Consider the following 27,788-nt stretch of genomic DNA (forward strand, 5'->3'; position numbering starts at 1 on the left):
GTGTGCTGGGAGAGACCAAGCTTTGAGATAAGTTTTTTTTTTACACATATTGAAAATCAATTAAATTATATTAGATATTGAATTTCAGTTCAGTTCACAATGTCATCCATTATTCAAGATATTTTCTTAAACAAAATTGGCAGCAGATCAAAGGTTACAGAGGCACATTTTAAAGTCTCTAGTAATTTAAGGTAGTGATGTAATATGTTTCATTTACTTGGAAGCCATTAATACTTACAATAACCAATTTATTGTACTGTGGAATTGTGGTTATGTATTAAAATGATATACACGTGGACAAAGGTGCACTTGTTTTATCCACAATGAGTTCTATGAATGGTGGACAAATATCAATTGTACTATCAATCGAGCTTGAAAATATACAGCCCATTCCATCAGATTTTGTGCTGTTGCATTAGTGCAGTTCAGTTCAGCGCTTCGGAAGAAAACAGCAACATTCTTCTGGCTGAAACCCAAGAGCTTGCATGAACAACTGTATATTTTCACGGCAGACAACCCATCCAACTGAAAACCTGATGACATTAAAAAAAAAACAGGCAACACTTAAAGGTAGACTGTACTCCCACCAAGCTCATTTTGGCGGCACGGTTAGCGCCACACAATTATCGTTCAATGCCAATGACCCGGGTTTGAATCTGGAGCTGTCCGTAAGGAGTTTGCGCAATCTTGGCGTGTCTGAGTGGTCTTCCTCTGGGTGCTCCAGCTTCCTCCCACCCTTCAAAACGTACAGGGGTTGTAGGGACCCTTCCCGCTAAGCTGTTTTGCCACCAGGGCACAAAGGAAATTAATGTGCACAGAAACCAAACAAAGTACTGTAGTTGAAAATATAGAATCAAATCTTAACTAAATATTTTACTTGGGAGAATGCAATCATATTGGTATAATATTAAAATATGCCAATACAGGATTATTAGCCATGAGAGATTTTGTGCCAAACTTGTCTTGAAATAATTTGAAGTTTACATTTGCACCAGCATTCAGTGCTCACATATTTTTGTCACAGGAAAACAAAAATTGCACAACGTAAGATCTTTGCGCACACTAACCACTAAAAATTAGAGGGAACGTTGTTTGAAGGTTAATGGGATATTTGGGCGGCACGGGCTCATGGACTGGAAGGGCCTGTTACCGTGCTGTATGTCTCAATTTAAAATTTAAATTTAAAGAAATGTGTTCACTATCAGAATAATGAGACCAACATTGCTATTCTGTTTTGCTGCTTTTACATTATCCCACCTGTGCCATGGAATGGACAATGGGAACCGATTTAGCAATGATTTTCTGAAGATGGTTGGCTCTATATATACTGCAAACTAGAATATCACAGATCTTAAGGAAAAAGGAGAGTGGAACCTTGTCAAACTGCTGGAACAGGGCTGATGGCATGAATGGCCTCCTTGGATCCTGTTGGAGAAAGTTACAAAAAGAAGAACATTTGAAACGGGAGTAGGCCTTTTAGCTCTTCGAGCCTGCCTCACCGTTCAATCTAATCAGACTTCATTGTCTATTGTGTGGCATTTCCCCATAGCTCTCAATTTCTTAATCTTTCCAAAAAATATTATCTACGCCTCTAACTATCCTCAATGATCTATACTCCAATACTTTCTGGGGTTGAAAATTCTCGAGATTCGGCACCGACTCGGTGAAAGGGTTTCTTGTGCAACTCACTTTTAAATCTTGATCTTGTAACTAATTTTTTAAATTTTACATTTTAATTTTTTAATATTATACATTCAGGCCCTTTCACCCCTACAAGACCATGACACCCAATTACACCCAATTGACCTACAATCCCGATACGTTTTGAACAGAGGGAGGAAACCCGTGCAGACACGGGAAGAATGTACACACTCCTTAGAGACAGCGCCGGATTTGAACCCCAGTCGCTGGCGAACCGTGTCGCCATACTACTCGAGATACTCCCATTAGCGGAAACATATCAACATCTGCTCCGCTATGTTCCTTTACCATCTAATATGTTTCAATAAGATCACACTCAAAATCCATAGAATACAGATTTCAATCCTTTGGGCACTTGTGACAGGGCAATGCTTCACAGGGCTTAACAACTGCCTCCCATGCCAGTAAATAAGGGGACAAAATCTGTGTGCAGTACTCCAGAGTGTGGCTTTTCCACTGGAGCTGGACAGTGTGAACAGAATGGAGTACAGCCATTGGTGGCTTTTGCCACATTTGCCAAAATTTCAGCCAGCACAATGGAGCATGCTGGATCGTTGAACTGTAATCTTTCTAAGGAAATAAGATGGGAACTAAAAAGCTCACTAAGATGATAAAATAACCATAAACTGCATAATTTATCCAAATGCACAGCAAATTAGTCAACTGCTTTATTGACCTCAACAAAATCTGACTTGAACCTTCTGTAAGAGGCATTCTTGAATGAAAGGATTTCCACATATCAGAAATGAAGGCCATAAAGCCCATCAAATCTGTGTTCACACATACTCAATCAATCCCTTTTAATTTCAATCCCTTTTAACTTAGCATAGAACCTTATGCTTTGGCTCTTCTAGTCTGTACCCACTATTTTTCTGCCTCGTCCCACTGACCTGCACCCATCCCTTAGCCCTTCACATCTCTCCTATTCATGTATCTGTCCAAATTCTTCTTAAATGTTAAAATTCAGCCCACATTCACTTCAACTGGCAGCTCGTTCCACACTCCCACCACTCTCTGGGTGAAGAAGTTTCCCCTCATGGTCCCCCTAAACTTTTCGCCTTTCACCCTTAACCCATGTCCTCTAGCTTGTATCTCACCGCACCTCAGTGGAAAATGCCTACCTACATTTACTCTGTCTAGACCCCTCATAATTTTAAATACCTCTATCAAGTCTCCCCTCATTCTTCTACCCTCCAGAGAAAAAAATCTTACCCTGTTTAACCTTTCCCTGTACCTTGGTTCCTGAAGTCTGGGCAACATCCTAGTAAATCTTCTCCACACTCTTTCAGTCCGATTGATATCATTCCTGTAGTTAGGTGACAAAAATTGCACATGATACTCCAAATTTGACCTCACCAGTATCTTATCCAATTTTACCATAACATCTATATACTCAATTCTATACATCCTATACTCAATACTTTGATTTATACCAAAAGCTCTCTATTATCTTCCCCACATTCACATCAACTTCCCCTCTCCCCACCATATTCCACACTCATGGATGAATTGACAGTGGCCCACCAACCTCACATCTTTGGAACATGGGAGGAAACCAGAGAGTACTGAGGTCACAGGCGCAAACTCCGCACAGACAGCACTGGAGGGTCAAAATCAAAGCCGGGTCACCAGAGGTATGAGGCAGTAGCTCCAACATCACCCGAACCCACAAGCAGGAGACTGAGCTCATGCCCCATGTGCTCTGTATAAAAGAAATGGGCTGAGAAATTTACAATTGTCTCATTTTTAGGTCATATTGATCAACTCAGAATTTTAATTGAATGTTGGTGAATAAAAAGTTTGTGCAGACTTCTTGTTTATAAAAAAAAACCCTCAATACAAAATATTTTACACAAAGCCATTAGGAGAATCTGGACTAAGATTCACTGATGAAGTATGATAGAGAAATCTGAGAGAGAAATGAACTACCAATTTTATCCCAAGCTATTATTAGTTAAGGTCAGGAACTTTAGCAGCCATACATTACAGTGGAGGTATAGTTGCTATGGGGCAGTGCCAGAAGTGAATTAAAGGAATGTCAATTATTTGGTAATTGTCCTTCATCTCCTCAGTGCCATGATGGACTCTTGTTGCTTCACTTCTGAGCTTTGATCAGTAACTGTGTGATTGGAGCCTGACCGACCATAATTCTTTGCTACTTCCAAAAGGAGAGGAGTGCCCAAAGCTGAATGGACACCTCGAAACAAAGACACAAAGTTCCTTAATCAGTGGGGAAGGGAGTAAACTTTTCACAGCCTTTGTCCGTCTGGCGACATTTTATTAGATCCAGCGCCCTGTAAATCAGCTTGCTGAGAAACTGCCTGCTGGACAAGTCCTGTGTGCAGTGTTCAGATGGAAGACTTCCCCCTGTAGGGTAATACACCATGAAGATTCTTTCTCCAGTGACTTGGCAAACTGGATGGTCAACACATTGTGTCTGCTTTTGCTCTTGGGACACTTTTAATCCACGTTACCTCACGTTTCTTCCTGCCCGGTTTCTAAAATTTGTGGCTTCTTTATTTTACTTTTCGTCGCGGGCTTCAGTGCCAGTTATAAATATAACGTTTTCACCATCCACTTTTTACACATGTGGAATATTTATGCTTGACACCTGCGTTAAATGGTTATGATGTTCACACAATACACCTGCTGTTACACACAGGAGGTTACCATTCTCCTCCTTGTTTCTCTGCAAGCATTTCAAAGAAGGTTCTCTGTTGAATTTATTCCCTGCTGCAGGAAGCCATTCTGAACAGCAAAGAAAATAAAGTTCTTTGTTGCTTTTCTTTTCGTTGGAATTGTAAGTTCCTCTCAACTCCCACTGCATGTGCAAACCATATGCCACTTGAGTTTTAATTAAATATTGCATTATCAGCCTCATCTTAATTAAGAAGATGTAATTAGGACGAACCGATTGGATCCAATTTTGCTTAAAGGAATCTGCCACCCTTAATAATCCCTGCAATCTTTTGCCTTTAAAATTCTTGACCTTTTTTGTGTAATTTAGGTTTAAAAGGTGAGAAGCCAAATGACCTCGGCTTTAAGCATGTGTCAGAAACGGTTTGGTTTATGAAAGAATATTTTTTTATATATCAGAAGCATCTGTTTCTGACATTCACAGGCAGCAATGACCGAGCATTCTTCGAGTTGTTTCAAGGTCATCCCTCGCACATACTGGCTGCTCTTCACTGGAGATCTCGGAGGAATGCCAGCAAGTTCAGCTAAGGCATGGAATTCTTGGTCTGAGGTCAGGTACAACGAGGTGGCAAAATCTGGATCTGTACTCAGTTCCAATTCATCTCTTATCCCCTACTTTTCCAAAATTTGTTCTTGAATAGGAGGTTGCCTGCTCCTGCTTTAAGGCATCGATTCATGGAGCATAAACTAACCCAGCTAACTCCATTCTCTACTCCCAGGCAAAATTCTGTCTTCATTTAGCAATTAAATCACCCATGCTTTCTCACGTGGCTCCCAGTCTACCCCGCTGCTCTGCAATTGCCAACCCTGCTTCAGCACCACAGGTGGAAAATCTCTTGATGTGGGGCGAGAGTAACAAACTCAGTCTCAATGTGGGCAAGACGAAGGAGATGATCGTAGCATTCAGGAGGACCAAGTACAACCACCTTCTGCTACACACCAACAAGGTTCTAGATCATAATTTTTTCCTCTGGATGTAAACAGTGGAAATGGCAGCCAAGGCAGGGGAACACTCCTCTTGCAGAATGTGGGTCATCGGGGAAGCCAGCAGGATCCCTTACGACTTCATCTGTGAGGTGCATCCAGCTGCAGCTCCTGACAAGCCAAGTTAAGGAATTTGGAACTGGAGTTGGATGAACCGGATCATTCGGGAGACAGAGAGGTTGATAGACAGGAGTTACAGGGACTCTATCACACCTAGGAGGTAGGGGGGAGGGTAGATGGTTGACAGTCAGGAGAGGGAAAGAAAACGGGCAGGCAGCGCAGGGCACTTCTGTGGCAGTTCCCGTCAGTAACAAGTATACCATTTTGGATTCCGCTGAGGGATGACCTACCAGGCTCAAGCCATGGCAATCAGGTCCCTGGCACAGAAGGGAGGGGAGGAGAAGAGCTGAGTTGGGGATTCCATAGTTCAGGGGAACAGATAAAAGGTTCTGTAGAAGAGATTAAGTATCCCAGATGGTATGTTGCCTCCCCGGTGCCAGGGTCTGAAATATCTCAGATATTCTCAGGAGGGAGGGTGAGAAGCCAGATGTCATGATTCATATAGGGACCAATGACATGAGTAGGAAGGGTGAGGAGATCCTACAAGGAGAGTTCAGGGAGTTAGGGGCTAAATTGAAGGACAGGACCTCCAGGGTTGTGATCTCAGGATTTCTACCCATGCCAAGTGCTAGTGAGGTTAAAATTTTATTTTTAAGTTTAAACATTCAGCACCGTAACAGGCCATTTCAGCCAACGAGTCCGAGCCACCCAATTTACACCCTATTAACCTACACTCCTAGTACATTTCGAATGGTGGGAGGAAACCGGAGCCCTTGGGGAAAACCCATGCAGACACGGGGACAATGTACAAACTCCTTACAGATAGTTTGGGATTCGAACCCCGGTCCTGATCGCTGATGCTGTAAAGGTGATACACTAACCACTACACCAACTGTAGGTCAATGCAGCTTAAGACATGTTTAAAGACATGGTGCAGGAGGGAGGTCTTCAGGTTTCTGGATCATTGGGTTCTCTTCCAGGGGAGGTGGGACCAGTTCTGACAGGATGGTTGGCTTCTGAATTAGAGGGAGAACTAATATCCTTGCAGAAAGGTTTGCTAGTGCTGCTCCAGTGGGTTTAAAAGTTCCTTTGGTCATTCAGTGTTCTCACTGCCCGTGGGAAGAAGCTGTTCCTCAGCCTGGTAGCGCTGGCTCTGATCCTCCTGGATCTCTTTTGGACCGAGGATGGGTGTTTTGTCTGGTTGTACTTGTGCAATCAGATGACAATAAACGTGACTTGACGACCTCCAGACAGGATCATCAAGAGAATGTAAATGACTTGTAATTGGCCCTGTTTGAAGTGGGGGGTCAGATCGTGCTGCAGGAATAATGTGTAGAGAAAAGATCCCCTGTTCCCAATGCATTACCAGCTTTGAAACATGGCTGCAGAAATGTTATTGCCAATAGGTTCATGACAACTTCTGGAATGGCTTGCAAAAGTGATGGCTGTTCTGTCTTGGGCAGGTGGGGGTAGTTCTGTGGTAGTTAAATAAACTCAAGCCCAAAGCATTGGTTGTGTTTTTATCTTTGATACACTGTTTGACCTGCTGAGTTTCTCCAGCATTGTGTTTTAACTTAAACCATGGTGTCTACAGACGTTTATGTTTAACTTTTTGTTTCCTTGTTGCTGTGCCTAGGGACGTGAGTTCATCCACACAGTTGTACAGGAAAATCCAATGGAAAGCAGTGCAGGAAAAGAGGGATCCCATCCAAATTTCCATCCACTTAAATCTGTTGTTGGAAAATAAATAACAGGGGTTCAATTCCAGGCATGCGCCACTCCACATTGAATGCTCCTGTCTTAGCTGCTTTCAAGCAGTCCAGTCATACCAGGTGCAGAAGAGAAACATCCACCCCATTGGAGAAAATAAATAATCCTACACAGAGAAACATAGTGACTGAGAAGTTCTTGGTGCCTGGAATAAGGCATTCAGTTAGCGGAGATAAAGTGAACATTTATCTCAAGGACTCAGTCTCAATCGTTCTTTAAAATTTAATTTTAGCAGAGTAGAAGATCCTTCTGGGCCATGAACCCCATGCTGACCAATTACACACTAACAACCACGTACATTTGGATAGTGGGAGTAAACTGGAGCATCCCACTTAGGTCATGGAGAGAATATGTGATCACTTTACAGAGAGTGCCAGATTCGAACCCACATCACTGGTGCTGTAATAGCGTCACGTTAAGTTTGCTGCCCTTTGATTGAAATCTAAGCGCTGCCCTGTACAGTGATAATTAATGCAATAAAAGCCACTTGCCTCATGCAGAGAAGGAGAGATAGAGCAATAGAAGAGGCCTTTTGACATGCTAAATGCACATCGAACATCAGCATCCCACTTACTCTAATTCCATTCCCCACATTCCTGGAGGTGGAGGTGGCAGAAGAACACGACTTTGTGTTAAACTTGAACTCACTGAGCTGCAGACGTAGGGGTACAAAAGGGAGGAATGACCACTCAGTGGGTCGGGGAGATGGTGCAAGACCAGGAGGGATTGGAACTTGGGAGAGAAGGGGTGTACGGAAGAGAGCTCCTAGAGGCATTGGTGGGGGGAGGTAGAGGTAAGAGGACAATCGGAAGGGGGCAGAGTCAGGATAAATGTGGGGTCTTGAGGCGGGATATGTGACAAAGAGGAAGGTGGGAGGGTGAGGTGGGTTCAATAGGAGCTCAAGGAGAGTTGGACGGGAGAGAGAAGAGTTTCTCCTCGAGCCAGACAAGTTTGCCCTGCTTAGTGGATGAAAGGAACACAAAGAACTGTTACCGTTGTCCAAAGAGCACACGCAAAATCATTGAGAACCCCTTCCACCCTGGACACAGCATCTTTCAGCTGCTCCGGTCAGGAAAGAGATCCAGGAGTATTAGAGCTGGCACCACCAGGCTGAGGAACAGCTTCTTGAGACTCTCATATTTCCAAAACAGTATATATGAATACCTGCCCTGCATATCCATTTTCTGTCCGGATGTGTGTTATGTCTGGTTGTATGTCTGGGTGTTTTGCACCAAGGACTGTTTTGTCGAGTTGTACCTGTGCAATCAGATGACGATAAACTTAACTACAACTGTTAGTTGCAACAGTGGGTGCTCCCCTCATTGGGATGATGCTGTCAGAGGGACACAAAGACTTGTGGGGTGAACCTGCTGCTGTCTGAACTGCCCAATCAATTGCCAACTAAACGATGCCAGCAGCTGTGTCATGGACTCAGCCCATTTTGACATATGTGGATGTGTAGATAAATGCAAGTTCCTTCTTTACTGGCCCACAATGAATGTTACACACTGCAACCTTGTTTCTCCAGTAGCTGAGACGGTGTGAAGCAGGTGATGGTGAGGTTTTTTAAGAACATGATAGGTGTGGGAATAATCTCTGAAGGTAACAGGCGGCTGATAATATCAGCAGGCAGGTGCTCAATAAAGGGAAGTCAGATAGTCAACAGAGGCCAAGGCATGCAGTAGTGATCATCAGGGTGGAAATAATACGTACAAGAGGGGAGAAAGTTCTGACGGAGAACCAGCTGAATGGGGAAAAGAAAATGCAGATTCAAAAGTAAGCTGAACACAACCCCAATGCCTTCTCTGCCAAATAGAACAGGATATTAAAGGGTTTATGAGCCAAGGAGTTTTGAGGGGGGGAACACAGGGGAAGTGGGGGGGGGGGGGAAAGAGAAGGTGAGCAGGGAGAAGGAGCCGGGTGAATGGCCTGGACTTTGAAATTGAGCGTCAGAGAGTTGGCGAAAGAATACAAGGAGCAGAGAGGATTCGAAAGGCAGAGGCCAACACAGTCTGGGTTCAAATAGGGTCACCACCCTGATGTACAGGACAAATAAGCAGCAGGGATATTTGTTCTGGTCAGACCAAAGTGTCTTCAAAGAGTGTGGGATTAGTTCAATGAAAATCCTGTACAAGAAGTGTACTTAATAAAGACTAATAAATTACACTGGACAACAAAGATTGTGCTTCCTGAACACTCTTGGGTGTATTTTATAGATTTGGGACTGCTGGTCACAAAAATCACCTTTAAAATTTTGCTTTTTTTTTTAGATACAACCTATTTTTGTGATTTCTGTCATCGAGTCTGCTTGAACCATACAAAACCACAAAGTGCCACATGGCACTGAAAATTCATTTTCTGCATTGTCTGTTATGCAGGATGAGAAAGGAGGACCTGCATTTACATAGCACCTCTTGCATCACCTTTCCAAGGTGCTTTCCAGCCAAAGAAATTTTTTTAAAGTGAAGTCTCTGTTTCAATGTAAGGGATCACAACTATTAGATTATGCAAACCAAGCTCCCACACACAGCACCCTGATAATGAATGGGTTATTTTTAATTAGTGATGTTAATCGTGGGCTAAACATTAACACTCCTCTTGTATTTATCAAGCCTTTTCTGTCTCAGGGACGGTGGTGATTTAATTTATACACTTATTGGTGTATCTTACGTTACCTGTGTAGCTGAGGAGAGGAATTACAGTGCATCTGGTCATTGTATATGACAATATATATGGTTAGCGCAACACCTTTACAGGTCTTGTTTTTCATCCTTCTGGGTGTCTTGCCAAACTCCACACCAGGCAAGCCTGGTGGGGGAGCCAGTCTAGTCGCCGACCATGCGACAGGTAGTACTGGGCTACATGGTACCAGTAACACTCAGACGAGTGACCTGACACCAGATGCATACACATCACATACAACCCTGAGATCCCTTTTTTCTGCAGGCGCGGCAGAATTACCACTAAGGGTAGTGGTAAAAACTGTACACAGCGTAAACAAATAAAAGAAATAGAGGGGCTGAATGGCCTTCTGCCACTTCGATGTCAATGTCCCAGTGTTGTGAAGCATGGCGGCTAGCATGTTAGGAATCTCGCCTCATAGTTAGTTGTGCTAAGATTGAGGTGGAGAATTCTGGGAGTCCAGGAACCTGCTGATTGACACGAATGCCTTATGCTTAAACTACCCACACAATAGACCAAGTATCAACACCTCCACTCAAATGAACAGAGCATTAAAGTAATGCCAATGTTAATATTTCAAAATTTGATAATGGTCAGTTATTCTCCTGAAGGGATAGAATGACACACATCCTCCTTCGATTAGGAGAAATATAATAGATTCTGCAACAATGAACCATCCAGGTGTTACACACCATTAAACAATGGGCCAGCTTTCTCTTTCACTAATAACAGATGGTTGCAGGGACGAGAGTGTGATTAGAACCATATATGATTCAGAGGTAATAGAATAGATCATTCCAAGTGCCCCAAGGCTCAGCTCTGAATGCAAGCATAATCACTGAATGAAACAAAATTGCTGATGCCAAGCATTGACTGTGATAATTCTATCTGCAATGTTTGCTAATTGGATAGTCTTAATGCTGCAATTTTCCTTTTTTCAGTGAGCTGCGGTAATCACGGGCAACGTTCAATTAGCTGGCTCCCAGTGACTGAGAAAAATGTTTCAGATCAGAAACTTTTAGAGCAAAATAACCACAAAAATGGCCACGGATACAAGAATATTCTCAATGGGTGCCCTACGGCCTCCCGGGAGGGGGACGAGGGGGAGGAGAGGGGGCTCCAGCGCATTTAAGTAAAAGCCTTGTTTCCTTTTCACCTCACTTAACATAAATGTTTTTTTTGTGTGCAGACGGCAGGAGAAAGGTGTGGAAGAAACAAAAAGTTCTCTTCATTGGGAAGAAGGCCCACAAACTTTGAGCAGATTCCTGGGGGGAGGAAGGGGATACCTGAAAAAAAGTTTGAGAATGGCTGCATTAGACCACTAAATAAATTTTTCTTCGTGTATCTCCATTCCCAGAGACTCATGTTTAAGAATGTGAAAGATATTCCTCTAGCCCGTGTTATATTCCTGGCTGATGAGAGTATCGAGCTGGGTGTTCCGACTGTGAGATTTGGATGAACACCTCCCTCCGACAGTGCTAGGTTCTGGGGTAGTGCGGTTATTGGTGTGAATTAATCAATCTCTGTGACCAGTAACCCAGCTGGTGAAATGTGGTATTGGAAAGCGCCTTCCTAGAGAGCGACCACTCACACGATGGTTTTGAACCTGTCGCAATTCAGTGCCCGCCATAACTGAGCATAACTATTGTGCCCACACTCTTTGCTCACCACCATTCGGGGCCCCAAACAGTCCTTTCAAGCGAGGCAACCCTTCACTTGTGGATCCGCGGGAGTGATCTTCTGCACCCAGTGTTCCCTTTGTGGACTTCTCTACATCAGAGGGGCTGGACACAGACTTTGCTGAGCACCTCAGCTCTGTCCATATCAGCGACAAGGGTCTCCCGGTGGCCAACCACTTCAATTCTATGCCCTACTCCCATGCCGACATGTCTGTCCATGGCCTCAAACCAAGACCATCCATAAATTCATTTTCCGTCTTGGCATTCCAATCAAATGATATCAGCACCAACTTCTCCAGTTTCTGCTCACCTGCTCTTTGTACTCCCTCCCTTCACTTTCCTCCAGCTCTCCACCACCTTCCCTCTCCACTCACAGAGCCCTCCCTCCCTTATCCATCTATTACCTCCTGCCTGAGCGGATGTGCTCCTCCTCACACCCCTCTCCCACTACCATTATATTCGGACACCTGCCCACATTTTGCCTTGAAACACTGGTTTTGCATCTTAATCTTTGCTACATAAAATACACATTTTGTCCTTTGAGTTTCTCCAGCCTTGTGTTTTTTTATTTTACCTCCATGACATCACATACAACCCTGAAGTCCCTTTTTCCAGTGGGCATAGCAGAATTACCACTAATTGGTAGTGCTAAAAAATAAACTGCACGCAGCACGAACATGTGAACAAATAAAGAACTGTAAACACATAATCTTCTTTTCTTTCTTCTTTGGCTTGGCTTCGCGGACGAAGATTTATGGAGGGGGTAAAAAGTCCACGTCAGCTGCAGGCTCGTTTGTGGCTGACCAGTCCGATGCGGGACAGGCAGACACGATTGCAGCGGTTGCAAGGGAAAATTGGTTGGTTGGGGTTGGGTGTTGGGTTTTTCCTCCTTTGCCTTTTGTCAGTGAGGTGGGCTCTGCGGTCTTCTTCAAAGGAGGCTGCTGCCCGCCAAACTGTGAGGCGCCAAGATGCACGGTTTGAGGCGTTATCAGCCCACTGGCGGTGGTCAATGTGGCAGGCACCAAGAGATTTCTTTAGGCAGTCCTTGTACCTTTTCTTTGGTGCACCTCTGTCACGGTGGCCAGTGGAGAGCTCGCCATATAATACGATCTTGGGAAAGCGATGGTCCTCCATTCTGGAGACGTGACCCATCCAGCGCAGCTGGATCTTCAGCAGCGTGGACTCGATGCTGTCGACCTCTGCCATCTCGAGTACCTCGACGTTAGGGGTGTGAGCGCTCCAATGGATGTTGAGGATGGAGCGGAGACAACGCTGGTGGAAGCGTTCTAGGAGCCGTAGGTGGTGCCGGTAGAGGACCCATGATTCGGAGCCGAACAGGAGTGTGGGTATGACAACGGCTCTGTATACGCTTATCTTTGTGAGGTTTTTCAGTTGGTTGTTTTTCCAGACTCTTTTGTGTAGTCTTCCAAAGGCGCTATTTGCCTTGGCGAGTCTGTTGTCTATCTCATTGTCGATCCTTGCATCTGATGAAATGGTGCAGCCGAGATAGGTAAACTGGTTGACCGTTTTGAGTTTTGTGTGCCCGATGGAGATGTGGGGGGGCTGGTAGTCATGGTGGGGAGCTGGCTGATGGAGGACCTCAGTTTTCTTCAGGCTGACTTCCAGGCCAAACATTTTGGCAGTTTCCGCAAAGCAGGACGTCAAGCGCTGAAGAGCTGGCTCTGAATGGGCAACTAAAGCGGCATCATCTGCAAAGAGTAGTTCACGGACAAGTTTCTCTTGTGTCTTGGTGTGAGCTTGCAGGCGCCTCAGATTGAAGAGACTGCCATCCGTGCGGTACCGGATGTAAACAGCGTCTTCATTGTTGGGGTCTTTCATGGCTTGGTTCAGCATCATGCTGAAGAAGATTGAAAAGAGGGTTGGTGCGAGAACACAGCCTTGCTTCACGCCATTGTTAATGGAGAAGGGTTCAGAGAGCTCATTGCTGTATCTGACCCGACCTTGTTGGTTTTCGTGCAGTTGGATAATCATGTTGAGGAACTTTGGGGGACATCCGATGCGCTCTAGTATTTGCCATAATAAATGTAAACAAACTGTACAATACAGGGAGAGCAAAGAAAATCAATAAAGTGCACAAGTAAGAGTCCTTAAATGAGTCCCTGATTGAGTTTGTCGTTGAGGAGTCTGATGGTGGAGGGGCAGCAGCTGTTCCTGAACCTGGTGGTGCGAGTTTTGTGGCACCGGTACCTCTTTCCTGATGGTAGCAGCGAGAACAGAGGATGTGGTGTGGATCTTTGCTGCTGCTCTCCGATAGCAGCGTTCCCTGTAGATGTACTCAACAGAGGGGAGGGTTTTGTCTGTGATGTCCTGGGTTGTGTCCACTACATTTTCCAGGGCTTCAAGCTCAGCGGTATTGGTATCCCCGTGCAGCCAGTCAGCACACTTTCCACCACACCTCTGTAGAAATTTGCCATGGTTTCTGATGTCATACCAAACCTCCGCAAACTCCTGAGGAAGTAGAGGCGCTGACGTGCTTTCTTCACGATGCCATTGGTGTGAGAGGTCCAGGAAAGATCCTTAAGAACCTAAATGTGCTCACCCTCTCCACTGATCTCCCAATCATCATTAGATTGTCTATCTCTGGCTTTCCTTTCCCAAAGTCAACCATCATCCATTCTCCCAAGGATACAGGGCATTTACACCTCTCCCGCCTCAAATGTTCATAAACCCACTTTCTCAGTGAGCCGCTCTCCCCTTTTCCTCAAGTCCAAGTCACCTGTGGAATGACTCTCTGCACCTGATCCCTCTTAAATGTTTCAGGCTACCTTTAAGCAGTCCAAAATAATTATTTTGTGGATGTGCAGGTTACCAACAATGCTGGGTCCCCTATAATATATGCAACCAGTGAACACTACTCATTAAGCTAGCAAACCAAGGCGAAGAGATCATTACTTAATATCCCTCACACTGTCTCAACCCCGTGCACAGAACACCTCACCTGTGAGCAGATGTTCTGGGGCTCAGCTTTGTTCACCTGTCACACTCTGAGCTGCAATTACAGAACTGGACCAAGGTTATTCTTTGAATTGCTTTAGTGCCTGTCTTGCGAGATCAGAATATAAATCTACTGCGCGAGTTTAAATGGAATTGTTTCGTCAATCCTGCGCAGTAATTTCCTGTTCGATTATAAGCCACAATTAAAATCATGGTTTACGACACTGTCCTGCTGTGTTTTCTTTCAGCTTTGCCTGCTTTCCAACTGGACTGTCCACCAATTATTCCAGTTTTCTTCACAATAGAGGAGACATTAAGCTCAGGGGCAATGCAAAGTGGCAAATCGTCTCCTCAGCCTGGCCAGGAACAGGGAAGTAATGGTTAAATTGATCATTTACTGATCTGACTTCTTAGATCTGCAGACAGGCAGCTGGGAAATTTAAATCTAGTTAATTAACTAAGATGGAGTTTAAAAAGAAGACGTGGGCTTGCTAATTTGCAAGCACAAAACTCCTAAAACCAATGAAATGGTGAAGACCACATAAGGTGATGAATGAACAAATTCTACAGGCGAGTATCTAGCTGATTACATCGTTGTCTAGTACGGAGGTGTCAACTCTCAGAAAAAACACAGCCTGCGACATCACGGGCACCAGTCTTCACTCCATCGAGTACATCTACGTGAGGTAGTGTCTTAAAAAAGTACCCCCTATACTCAAGGACCCCCACCACCCTGACCATGCCCTTTCACTCTGCTACCATCGGGGAAAAAGGTACAGGAGCCCGAAGACGAGCACTCAGCGGTGCATGGACAGCTTCTTCCCTGCTGCCATCAGATTCCTGAATAACCAATGAATCACAGGCACTGCCTCACTTTGACTTTTTCTTGCACATTTTTAACATTTATTTTGCAAGGCGATTTATAAAAATGCTTGCTCTGTGATGCTGCCACAAAGCAACAAATTTATGAGATGTTCATGACAATAAATTCTAATTCTGAAGTACAGCATTGCCCAGGCCACTAGTGACCTCTTCTGTTCTTCAGTTGTACTATTGGACCAGAAAAGGACTTTGGTTTAATATTATCTCAGCTGAAATACAACACCTCAGATAGTCCAGCATTCACTCAGCAATATGCTGGAGTGTCTCGTACTTCATATAAACTTGTCATGTCAAGTTTATTGGCATCTGATTGCACAAGTACAACCCAACGAAACAGCGTTCTCCAGTCCTCAGGTCAAAACATGCAGACACACAACCAGACATAACACACATACAGACAAACAACACATATGCAAAACAAGTATTCATATATACAAATAAATATTGTTTCATGAATAGGAGAGTCTCCAATGGTTAGTGTGAGCAGTTCCTTTGGTCGTTCAGCATTCTCACTGCTCATGGGAAAAAGCTCTTTCCCAATGGAAGCAGCTGAAAGATGTAGAAAGAGCTCATTCTTGGGCATTAATGCCAGTTCTCATGGCATTCCCTTCAACCTCAATCTCCCTTGCAACACTGTCTGGAACAGAGGCGCCACCGCTCAGGACAAGAAGAAACTCCAAAGGATTGTTAACTCAGCCTGCGACATCACAAGCGCCAGTCTTCACTCCATCGAGGACATCTACGAGGCGGTGTCTCAAGCAGGGTTGGCCCAGGGCGGGGGTCATTCACGGGTATGTCACCCTCCATACAAGGTATTGTGACACTCCCCCACACACGCTTGTGGACATTGCCCTCCGCCCCGCCCCCCCAAATCAGTTATTGTAACCCCCTGTGATCCCAGACCACTGTCAGACACGTTAGCATCTCCTGACTAGAGTCAGACCCGCCCCTGTCCCCATCCACAACACTGACATCACTTGAGTGTCAAGCATCACTAGCCGCCTGCCACGCTTGATGCACGCTAGTGACTCATCAAATGATAGAAGTAGTGTGTTCATCTGCCACAAAGGAGGGACGGAGGATATTCATGTTCGGCAGGTAGGCACCACCACCCTCACCGTTGAGCAAGTTTTTGATCATTAAACTGTGCCCACCCCGGCTAAGACTTGTTCTGGGGTCAACCCTGGTCTCAAGAAAGCAGCTTCTAACCTCAAGGACCCCCACCACACAGGCCACTCCCTCTTCACTCTGCTACCATCAGGAAAAAGGTACAGGAGCCTGAAGACGAGCCCTCAGCAGCACAAGGACAGCTTCTTCCCCTCTGCCATCAGATTCCTGAAGGACCAATGAACCAAGGATACTGCCTCATTCTGTCTTCTTTTTTTCTTGCACTATTTTTGTTTATTTTGTGAAGTGGTTTAGACAAATGTTTGCACAGTGATGCTGTTGCAAAATAATGAATTTTGTGGCATGTTCATGGCCAATAAAATCTGATCCTGTATTTGATGGAATTGGACATTTTGGTGCCCGCAGTTTGGCGTCAGATAGTTTGGCACTCATGTTTGATGACTGACACGGCATTTAAATTAATATATTTTTAATTAAACATAACAAATATAAAATTATATACACGCAGTAACATCTCTGCACTCCTTTCTCCCTGCAGTAACATCTCCGCCCTCCCCTCTCCCCATGGTGGTATCTCCGCTCTCCTCTCACCCTGCGGAGAAATCGACCTAACTGTTAGCACCAAAATGTCTAGTGCTAAACTGTGGAGGCCAAAATGTCCTTGACCCTATATTTGAAACCAAGGTGGATAGGTGATTGATTACTAAGGTTGTCAAAGGTTATGCGGAGATGCAGGAGAATAGGTTGAGAGGAAAAATACATCAGGCATGATTTGAATGGAAGAGCAAACTCAATAGCCATGGTGTGCAGACATTCCTCACAGCAGAGGAACTCTGTTTCACAGTGCTGCGCTGGGACCCATTGCGAGGACCCACTGCTGCCCTTGAATTGGCCCCACTTGCAAACAATTCTGAGCACTTCATACTGATCACTTCAAGGCCCATCGGTTACCATGATCGGCCCCGGCACCAGCAGAAAGCTCGAATTAAATTTGTGACAGGTTCCAACCCTACAGCCTGAACCTATGGCTCGAACTTCACCATGAAGTCTGTCGAGATGCTCCAAACAATTTTAAGTATGCACATGTGCTACAAGTTGATTTTGCAGCTGTTTCTTTCCCAACTTGCAAGATCGCAAGGGACTTGTATTTACTTTTTAAAGACAAGCATAAACAATGACTGCGCTCAGAGCCTCTGCTTTTCTTGTCATTTGGCAGCAAAGTAAAATGCAGCCAAGAATAACCACTGACAGAAATGTTTCCAGGTCATTTGAGAAGATGTAAACAATCCTGATTCTCAGTCATAATTACCACCCCACCCCTACCCAGTGGAGGGCCATATTGCCAAAATCTAACAAGCCTCCCCTGCTCTAAGTCAATTCAGCCCCCTTCATGTTTAAACACAGAATTCAAGCCATTAGAATGAGAAAGTTGAATATAACAAAAATGTGAGTTTTAGAATGTTGACTGGAAGGGAAAGGAAAGGAAGGGCTGTGTACCTTTCTTGTTATCAGCTTGGGAGTTGATAAGAAGATCCTTACTTGGTAGAGTGAACGAATCCTGAAATAATTTTAAGAAATATGTACTTGTAAGGGGCAGTCTATGCAAAAGTTCCAAAAATACTATAAATTGGATGATACTGTAAGCCATGAGTTAGTCTCCTTTGTAGGAAGTGAGCTGCTCAAGGCATTGCTTCTTGCTGTAATGGAGTGCTTGTGCTTTGCAAAGTGAGTTGCTTCAGAGCAACCTCAGGTCTACTTTAACAGGTGAGTGCGGATTTCTGAGTGTTGCTGAGGTAAGTCACAGAGGTGGCACAACCAACAAACCATCCTTATTGACTCATGGTGAACAGTGTTCAAACTCATGCCACATCAAGTGTACCATCTGAGATGGCCCCTTGGGATTGAGAATGACTTGCTCCTTCTCCTGTTCTATGGGTTCCAAGGTGACAAACCCACATGGAGGGCTGTAGGTGCTTAATGCAGTGAACAGTTAGCTTGCAGAGTGATGCCCATCTACTGAGTTCTGTCTGCCCTGACATGTGGACTCAAGGTTCTCAGTGGCATCCTGAAAGCTCTTTCTCCCATGTGAGTCATCATGGAACAGGGCATGCCCTAGTGCTCTGTGATTAGTAAGGGATTGCTTAAGGTGGTATGTGAGTGGAAAGAAAAAATTTGAAAACCACTGTTTTAATTGTACCTAATTGACTCGTTATGTGCAAGGTTTCATAACTCCAAAGGAAATGGGCCAATGGCCATTTTTCTCAAGCAAAATATTTCAGTAACAAGTGGGTTCAGAGGAGTGGTCTCAACCTCCACCCCCCACCCCCAATCACATACCACTCTATACAATCTCTATGGTATCGGGATTAATTAAAGTGGGATGTGAGTGGAAAGAAAAAGTTTAAAAGCCGCTGAGAGTCTTAGAGCAACTAGGGTCACTATGCTAAGAATATTGCCCTGGAGGAAACAGTGATATTAATTTGCTTAATTTACCAGGGAATTTGAAGGATTTTGTGGAGAGGTTATTGGTGGCATCTATCCAGTATTATGTAGGTAGCAGAAGCCCCTGAAACATACAGGAGACAGGGATGGCTGCTGCGCCAGAGACCGAAAGCATTTTGACAGGCTCAATCTTCAGACACCTTACTCCTCAATCACCCAAAGGCTGGACTGATGCACTGAAATCAATTGGGGAATGTACTATCGTTGTAAGCCAGTTCCCAAGATCTGGGAAGTGAGCCCTGTTTGAAGTGGACAAGTGCAGTGTTCCATCGCAGGTTGGGAGAAGACTTGTGTCGCAGGTGTGTGTACAAGGAGTATCCTCTTGAATTCTGGAGTATTTTTACCCATTGGGGTCAGATGTCCAGTACTGCTTGAGTTCCACCTCTTGGTTTCTCCTTCATCCAGCTGCAAATCCCACAGGGGAGAAGAGGCTTTGGCAGATATGGATTGTTGGTCAGTGAATGACAGCGATGCAGTGTTTGTGCCTAATACTGGCGAGATATCACGTGCCAGCTAAAGGTACATCCATCAGCTGTGACCATTGCAGTGAGCTCATTGAACATCATGGACTTCACTCCCGGCATTCACCTCCAGGCTTACCTTTTCCCATGGCCTTCCCAGAGTGTGTCTGGGTTACCTTCTGTTTCCTGTGGGTGAAGAACATCTCCCCACCTTTCCCTGGCCTTCAAACATGATCTCGATGGAAGGATGGTTAAACCTTGGACCACACACAAATTGGGAAACATCTGAAAATAATTGCCCAGTCAGATTGCGCATTACAGTACCTGCCAAAACATGTTCCTCCTGCCTTTGCTCACTTCAAGCTTGAATTGTAGCTAGTCATTGGGCACTTGTCTGATCATCCACCTAACAGCCTTGCACTCATTATAATTAACTAACCCAGTGCATGAAATGGAGGTCATTTAATTTTTCAGTATTTTCCTCATCCTATTTCTGTACCAAAGCAATTAATGAACCCAGAGATCTCCTCTTGTATCAGTTCATTTATCCTCATAAATGACAAACTGACAACAAGAAAAGCTAGATCATAATGAGAATAGATATGATTCAAAATTTTCAGGGAAAACCCCAGTAGAGTCTCACATAGCATCACTAAAGTGTTACATATGCGTTGGAACTATTTTCAATTTCAACATATTCCAACACGTTGACTATCTATTCCACATGTTACTGCGGTTGGTGTATTGTGTATTACGGAATAATTGGTGATTGAATTGGATTCAGTACTGGTGTTTGGTCTGAATATGGTTGGTAATCTGGAAGGTAAAACTCTTCCTTTTCCATCATAATGTGCCTGGAGGCAGAGCAAAGGTCAACTTGCAGAGCATCACTGATAATATTGGAGTAACCTGGTGCAAGACTTACATTGCTGTAGAACCTTTCACAACCTCAGGATGTGCTTGTTTCTATATTTAGAGTAAAGGGGAAGGATTTGCTACTGGGGCTTATCAGCCTTTGCAAATTACATCCTGAAGCCAATGGCTGTGGGACAGGAATAGACAGCGAGGACTGGGAGAACAGTTGGACACCCAACCTCTGACCAGAGCTCCTTGAAGCTGTCCTGAAACACCAACAGTGGCAGACGCTTCCATCCCCTGGCCATAGTTCAATCGACAGAAGTGTTTTGGAGATTCTCTGTCATTATCTCGATGACACTTAACGCTGGATTTTCATGAACTCCAACTGAAGACAGTCATTTGTACTTGATTCGGTTCCCCTGATGAGCAGATACATTGCATAACCTTTGATTGTCATTAAAGGTTCTTATTTGCTGCAGTCAAACAGATCCATACAATGCACCAACTACAATGGTATAAATTAAACTACCACAATTATGCCAGGATGGAAATGTAAAAGATAGATAAATATAGTTGTGATTCACAGTTGTGTTTAGTGCAAATAAAAAGGGTATTTTTTAGGGACTCCTCAGCATGGTTAGTTTTGCGCAGGGAGCTCGATAACCTGATAGCAGTTGGGAAAAAGCGAGAAGAGATGGTGACCAGACTGATGGGAGTTCTTTGTGATGTCGGCTGCCTTCTTGAGGCAGCGTTTCACATAGATTTGCAATGGATGGGAGGTCGGTGCCAAGGTTTGCCACTTTCTGCAACCTTCAGTGTTCCTGGGTACTCGAGTTTTCAAATCTGGAACAAATCAGTAGACACCTGTAGGGGTATGATAGAGAATTCAATGACATGGCAAATCTCTGGATTTCTCAGATAGTAGTGGCGCTGCTGTGCCTTCTTCATGCTGGCCTAAATGTATTGGATCTTGCTGAGGTCCTCTGATAGGTGGATTTGCAGAGCTCAAAGGTACTAACCCTCTCCACTGTCCCATCCATACATAAAGGTGTGTTGTCTCTCAGCCTTCCCTTCCTGAAGTCTACACAGAGCTCTTTGACCTTGTTGACATTGAGATCAAGATTGTTGACCTGGAATCATATAACCAGATACGTGATCTCTGTCCTGTACCGTTACTCCCCGACTTGCAACTTTCGTCCATCCACACACATGACCAAACTTTCTTTTTAAATATTTAAGAAAAAATATAAAACTTGTGCAATTTATGTTGTATTTGATAAACTATAACAGGGATTATAGGGCACATAAGAACCAAAACGTGCATACTCACCTTGTTAGTCAGTGTTGCGGGGTTCACAGGGTGGGCGTGGTCATCTTGATTCTGCATGTGTGAATCCTCACATGGTGCATGCACATTGGAGTTTGGTTGGCACAAGCGGATTCAATATTGTCAGGGCGCTTAACTCTCATGCATGTACCAACCGAATTCCAATGTGTGAACCCACCGAGCATGCGCACAGGAATCAAGATGGCCGCACCTAGCCCACAGACCCGAGACCCTGGAACACCAACTAAAAGGTAAGCATGGACCAGAATGTGGAAAGATTGATCAACAAATTTAGGAAGCTTTAAGTGGTTACCGTCAAATCTATGATGAAAAACATTTGATTAAAATATTTATTTTATGACTTTGGTACTCCACACGCGCGGGCAAAATTCCGACTTCAAGATACGACTGATCCTTCGGTCGCCATCACGGTCGGAACTCAGGGAGTCCCATATTCCAATTCATCACCATCCATTATTCAGTCTACGGCAGTCTGGTTGGCAAATTTATAGGCTGCCAGTGCAATCACATCATCACCAACATGTTTTCTCATTATCAGCAGCTTTATCAGGAATGAAGTACGTTCACTCTATTACAGAACTGGGCACTGAATCACTCAATGATTCAGAATTCATTTTTCTTCAACAAACTTTTCTTTCACTTCCTCACAGGATGTCTGGCTATGGTCAGTCACATTTGGTTTCTTTCTAACATTTGTTTTACTTAATTTGTTTCTGCTGGACTGTGAAGCCCTGCTTAATATCATTCCCAGCCAGATCAAGTTGCCAGCGTGGGTTTCTACTGGGATTGTCTGCAGAGTGTCTTGAAAACACCATGGATAAAATTAGATTAGGTTTTTTTTTTAATCTAAAAGCAGTATTACATTTCCCAATCAGCTTCAGTGAGAGAAAGATTTGTCAAAATAAACAAACTGTGAGCATTTTTGCCAATCCCGCTTGCAGGCTCTCATTAATTTATTGTATTTGAATTCGCTGTGGGAGTGGTTAGCTTTATCAAACATTTTTTTTTAAATGTTTGCATGTACTTCCTATAATTCCATGGACTCTCTCTGGGTGTTTCACTTTCATCCTACGTCTTAAATGCATGCCCCCCCACCCCCCCCGGTGAGGGGTAAAATTTGGGCAGGGAGTTGATGGGAAAGAGGGATGAATAAAATGGCGCTAGTGTGGGATTAGAGTCTGTGGAAAATTCATTGTTTTGGAGCAGCATCACAGGCGCAAATACATAAAATTACTTTTAAAAATCAATAAATTGGTGTATAAAAGAGAACATGAGGTAGAGTCTGTGGCTCATTGTCCATTCAGAAATCTGATGGCAGAGGTGAAGAAGCTGTCCTTGTGACACTGGGTGTTTGTTTTCAGGTTCCTGTACCTCCTTCCTGATGGTAATGGTGTGAAAAGGGTATGGCCTGGGTGGTGAAGGCTGCTTTTTCGATGGAGTAAAGACTGGTTCCCATGATGTAATTGGCGGAATTCACAACTCTCTGTAGATTTTTTTCCTGTCCTGTGCATTGGGACATCCATACCATACTGTGAGGTAACTAGTCAGAAGGCTCTCCACAGTACACCTGCAGAAATTTGACATGCCAAATCTCCTCAAACTCCTCATGAGGTATAGCTACTGATTAATCTTCTTCACGATTGCATCGACATGGAGGTCCCAGGACAGATCTTCAGAGATGTTGACACCCGTGAACTTGAAGTTCTTCACCCTTTCCACTGCTGACCCCCCTCGATGTTGTTTGTGTTGTCTTGATTTCCTCTTCCTAAAGTCCTTGGTTTTGCTAACGGTGAGTGCAATGTTGTTGTTGTGACACCCCTCAATCTATCTCTCTCCTGTTTGCTTCCTTATTGCTGTTGGGGAATCTGCCGATGATCATGGTGTCATCGGCAAATTTGTAGGTGGCAGTGGAATTGTGCCTGGCCACACAGTTATGAGTGTTTAGTGGGCATCCTTGAGGTGTGTGCATGTTGATAATTAGTGAGGAGGAGACTTTTCCAATTCATACTGACTGTGGTCTTCGGATGAGGAAGTCAAGCATCCAGGGAGCTTGATGACCAGCACTGGGGGAAGATGGTGCTGAAATCTGAGCTGTAGTCGATGAAGAGCAGCCTGATGTACGTGTTGCTGCTACTGCTGTCTAGGTGGTCCAGAGCTGAGTGGAGAGCCAGTGATATTGCATCTGGAGCGATTGCGACAGTAGGTGAATTGCAGTGGGTTCAGATCTTTGCATAGGTACGAGTTAATTCTGCCTCAAAGCATTTCATCACAGTAGATGCAAGAGCTACTGGATGATGATCATTGAGGCCACTCACCCTGCTCATCTTGTGCACCAGGATAATTGATGGTCATGGGAACCTCTGACTGATTGAAAATGTCCATGAATTATCTGGCTAGTTTGCTGGCACAGAATTTCAGTCCCCTGCCAAGTATGCCGTCAGGGGCTGACGCCTTGCGAGAATTCACCTTTTTGAATAATGTTCTGACATTGGCCTCAGAGACCCAAGGTCAGGATTGAACCCAAGGTCTCTGGCACTCTGAGACAATGACTCAACCAACTGGGCTGTCAAATAAAAGCATTGTAAGATAAAAATTACTTGGTCATTATCATCCAGTGTGATAGCCACATTTCTTGTATAACAATAATGGCATTTCAAAGTACCATATATTTCAGTGTATAAGTCGACCAGCAGATAGGATGACCACCTCCCCCCCCCCAACCCCCCAACACCTTTTTAACCTTATTTTAATGGTTTAATCTATATATGGTGTACAAGTCAAACTCTATTTTTCGGGCTGTCCAGGCCTCGCAGGAACAACCCAAAGTTTTTAAAAAACCCCAATCGCAAAGCTGTAAATTAAATACGTTTTTTTAAAAATCTCCTTGGCCTACCGGGCAGCAGCAGTGATGGTGACGTCAGGGTCCCAGGTAGGAGCGGTTAAGGCGGTGCCCAGCGGTGGGGAGCAGCGGCACCGTGGAGGAGCTTCCAACAATCAACTTGAACGCCGAATCGATGTCAATCTGGTTTATTCAGTTCATTTCAGGCCTCAAAAGTATATCTGGTGTACAAGTCGAGCCCCTTTTTTTTGTTGAGGGTTTTATGACTCGACGTTCTTCCTTGGCTGGAAGATGCTGACCAAAGTCTGAAGCTTTACTTTCTTTGCAATTGACAATAATAATGATGGACAACATACATATGCACCAAAACTCTTGGACAGCAACTGAGAGGATGGTAAGAAGTTAGTTCTGCCTTGGCTCGAAGCAAGCTTTGTTCTCTTCTCACTCCACCTTCAGTCAGCCTACTCTGCACTGGATGGAAATGTAACCTGGAGCCTCTGTATCCCAACCCATTCCCTTTTGCCCCATGTTTGAAGGTTCCTTATTATTGTCACATAAATAGACATTAAAAAAATGTAATATACATAACTGGTGTCCGCCGTAAGGCAACCAGAGTTGCCATGAGCATTGCCCGGCACCCCTAAATAGAGGGGAAAGAGAAGCAAAAGAGAATCCCTTCAGAGATTGTGTCCATGGATTCGCCTCCAGCATGCCCTGAGTGAACAAGACATTTTTCAGCGATTACCATGTTCTGATATGTGATTTGTCTGCTACATTAAAATGTTAGAAACCCAGATCGATCCTAATCAAAATTAATCTTGTTACTTGGTTTTTAGCACAACTTCCATGAATTTTCAAATCCAGAAAGGCACCAGAGAGCATTAATTTGTGCCACGTCTGGCTGGCATTCAGCACTCGGATTTCCACTGTATTCAGGATTCCTTTACTGTCATGTTAAATAGTGCAGAACATGCACGAAATTGCCTTCGGCCTGCGGTAAGGCAGACAAAAAGTCACCATTAGCGTTGATTGGTGCCACTTATGATACGAGGGAAAGAGAATCCAAGGAGAATACCTTCAGAGTCACTTACACAGTGATCCCGTTTAATTGGCGTGTGAGTGACCAGTGTTTAAAGCCAGGTCAGGTCATTCACACTGAACCAAGAAAAGCTGGGTCAGCACGACTTTTTACAAAGGGGTCCGGCATCCCAGGGCAAAAGGAAGCGGGATCTGCAACATTGCAGCGTCGGTGTTCTGGGAAGCCTTTTATACAGGAGATGATGCGAAACGCACCTGATTACTGGGATGAAAATGACCCCATCCTGCGTTCACTGCATTCACACAGGTAAGTGAAGAAGTGTAAAAGGGCCAATTGAGTGTCCATGGTTTCACAGCCAGTGCTCTCGCAGCAGCTGCACAGGCTCCTGTCAATCCATCAGCAACCCAAGCTCTGGATCCAAACCTCTGATATTATCAGGAATCCTTCAGCACCTGCGGCTGTTCAGCGACCCTTCTTGCTCTCAGTACCCTCTTGAATCCTGGTTCCAATACTTGGCCCCCATGAGCCAGTCTCCATTAGCCCATGTTGGTTCCCTGACTGATACACACGACAATAAGCAAAACAACAAAAATTAGGGATGGCGTTAATTTTTTTCATTACTTTGCATTTCTAATAAACATTTGAAAAGATCAACCACCTGAGCCGTCAATCTGCTGTTGTAGGCGTTGGAAATCAGATCCATACCAAATTCACGAGACAAAGGGACACAAGCAGGCCTCTCGGCCCATCGAGTCTGTTCCGTAAATCTACTCTAAGCTACTCTACACTATTTCCAGCCTTTCCCCCATAACCCTTGATGCCCTTACTAATGAGATACTTGTCTATTTCTTGTTTAAATACTCCCAGTGATCTGGCTTCCAGTGCTGTATGCAGCGGTGAGTTCCACAGATCCTCTGGCTAAAGAAGTTCTTCCTAATCTCTGTTTGATATGGATAACGTCTAATTTTCAGACTATGACCCCCCTTGTCCTCGATTCACCCAGCAAGGGAAACTTAAGCATCCACCCTATCTAAACCTTTCAAAATATGAAAAGCCTCCGTGAGATCTCCTCTCATTCTCCGATACTCCAATGAATACAACCCAAGAGCTGCTAAACGCTCCTCGTACGTTAGCCCTTGCATTCCAGGAATCATCCTAGTAAATCTCCTCTGCACCCTCTCCAACAACATCACATCCTTTCTAAGATAGCCCAAAACTGCACACAGTAATCCAAATGAGGCCACACCAGTGCCCCGTAGAGCCTCATCAACACCTCTTTACTCTTGTCCACTATTCCTCTTGAAATGAATGCCAACATAGCATTCGCTTTCCTCACTACCAATTTCACCAGGTCATTAACTTTTAGGTTTCCCTGCATGAGGACACCCTGGTCCCTTTGCACACCCGAGGACTGAATTTTCACCCCATCCAAATAGTATTCTGCCTGCTTGTTTCCACTGCGAAAATGTACAACTGTACATTTCTCTATGTTAAATTTCATCTGCCATATTTTTGCCCAGTCTCCTTATCTACCTCGATTCTTCTACAACTTTATGATTTCTACTACACTTCCCACTCTGCCACCTATCCTGGTGTCATCTTTTAGGAGGGAAACACAGAAGTCTGCAGATGCTGAGTTTTTAGTAAACACACGCAGAAATGCTGGAGGATCTCAGCCAGTCTTGCAGCGTCCAGAAGAGGTAAAGATATATGACTGACGGTTCCGGCCCGAGCCTTTCTTCAAAGGTTAACAAGTTAGGTCTTAATTCATTGTCACATAGAAGGCTGGTGGGGGGGGGGGGGGGGGGGGGAATTTAATAGAGTTTTTTTTTTAATTTTGAGGGGGATAGATAAGAGTAGATGAGATTAGACTTTTCCATTGAAGATGGGGGATACTCAAATAAGAGGACATGAGCTGAGAGTTAGAGGGCAAAAGTTTAGGTGTAACACAAGAGGGAGTTTCTTTACTTGGTTTGTGTGGAATGACCTTCCAATGGAAGTACTAAAGGCAGGTACAATATTATGTTTCAAGAAAAAATTGGATAGCCATATGAATGGAAAGGGTATGGAGAGTTATGGGCAGAGTGCAGGTCAGTGGGACTAGGAGTGTGTAAGAGTTTTGCCACAGACTAGAATAGTGGTAATGGCCCGGTTACATACTCTAGTTGTTATATGGCTATAAGGGAGAAGCAAAAAACAGGAA

At 44.3% G+C, this 27,788-nt stretch overlaps 1 long non-coding RNA gene across 1 annotated transcript in view; it reads right to left on the reverse strand.

The window, feature by feature from the left end:
• Nucleotides 1–259: 259 nt before the first annotated feature.
• The window catches only part of LOC138737556 (uncharacterized), an 84,757-nt gene continuing 57,228 nt past the window's right edge, over nt 260–27,788 (reverse strand). The window contains exons 2-3 of the long non-coding RNA XR_011341021.1: nt 2,936–3,007; nt 260–533 (exon numbers count right to left, since the gene is read on the reverse strand). This is a non-coding gene — a long non-coding RNA (uncharacterized lncRNA). The remainder of the gene's footprint in view (nt 534–2,935; nt 3,008–27,788) is intronic.

Source organism: Narcine bancroftii, chromosome 6 (genome assembly GCF_036971445.1).
Source record: "Narcine bancroftii isolate sNarBan1 chromosome 6, sNarBan1.hap1, whole genome shotgun sequence".
Classification (NCBI taxonomy): domain Eukaryota; kingdom Metazoa; phylum Chordata; class Chondrichthyes; order Torpediniformes; family Narcinidae; genus Narcine; species Narcine bancroftii.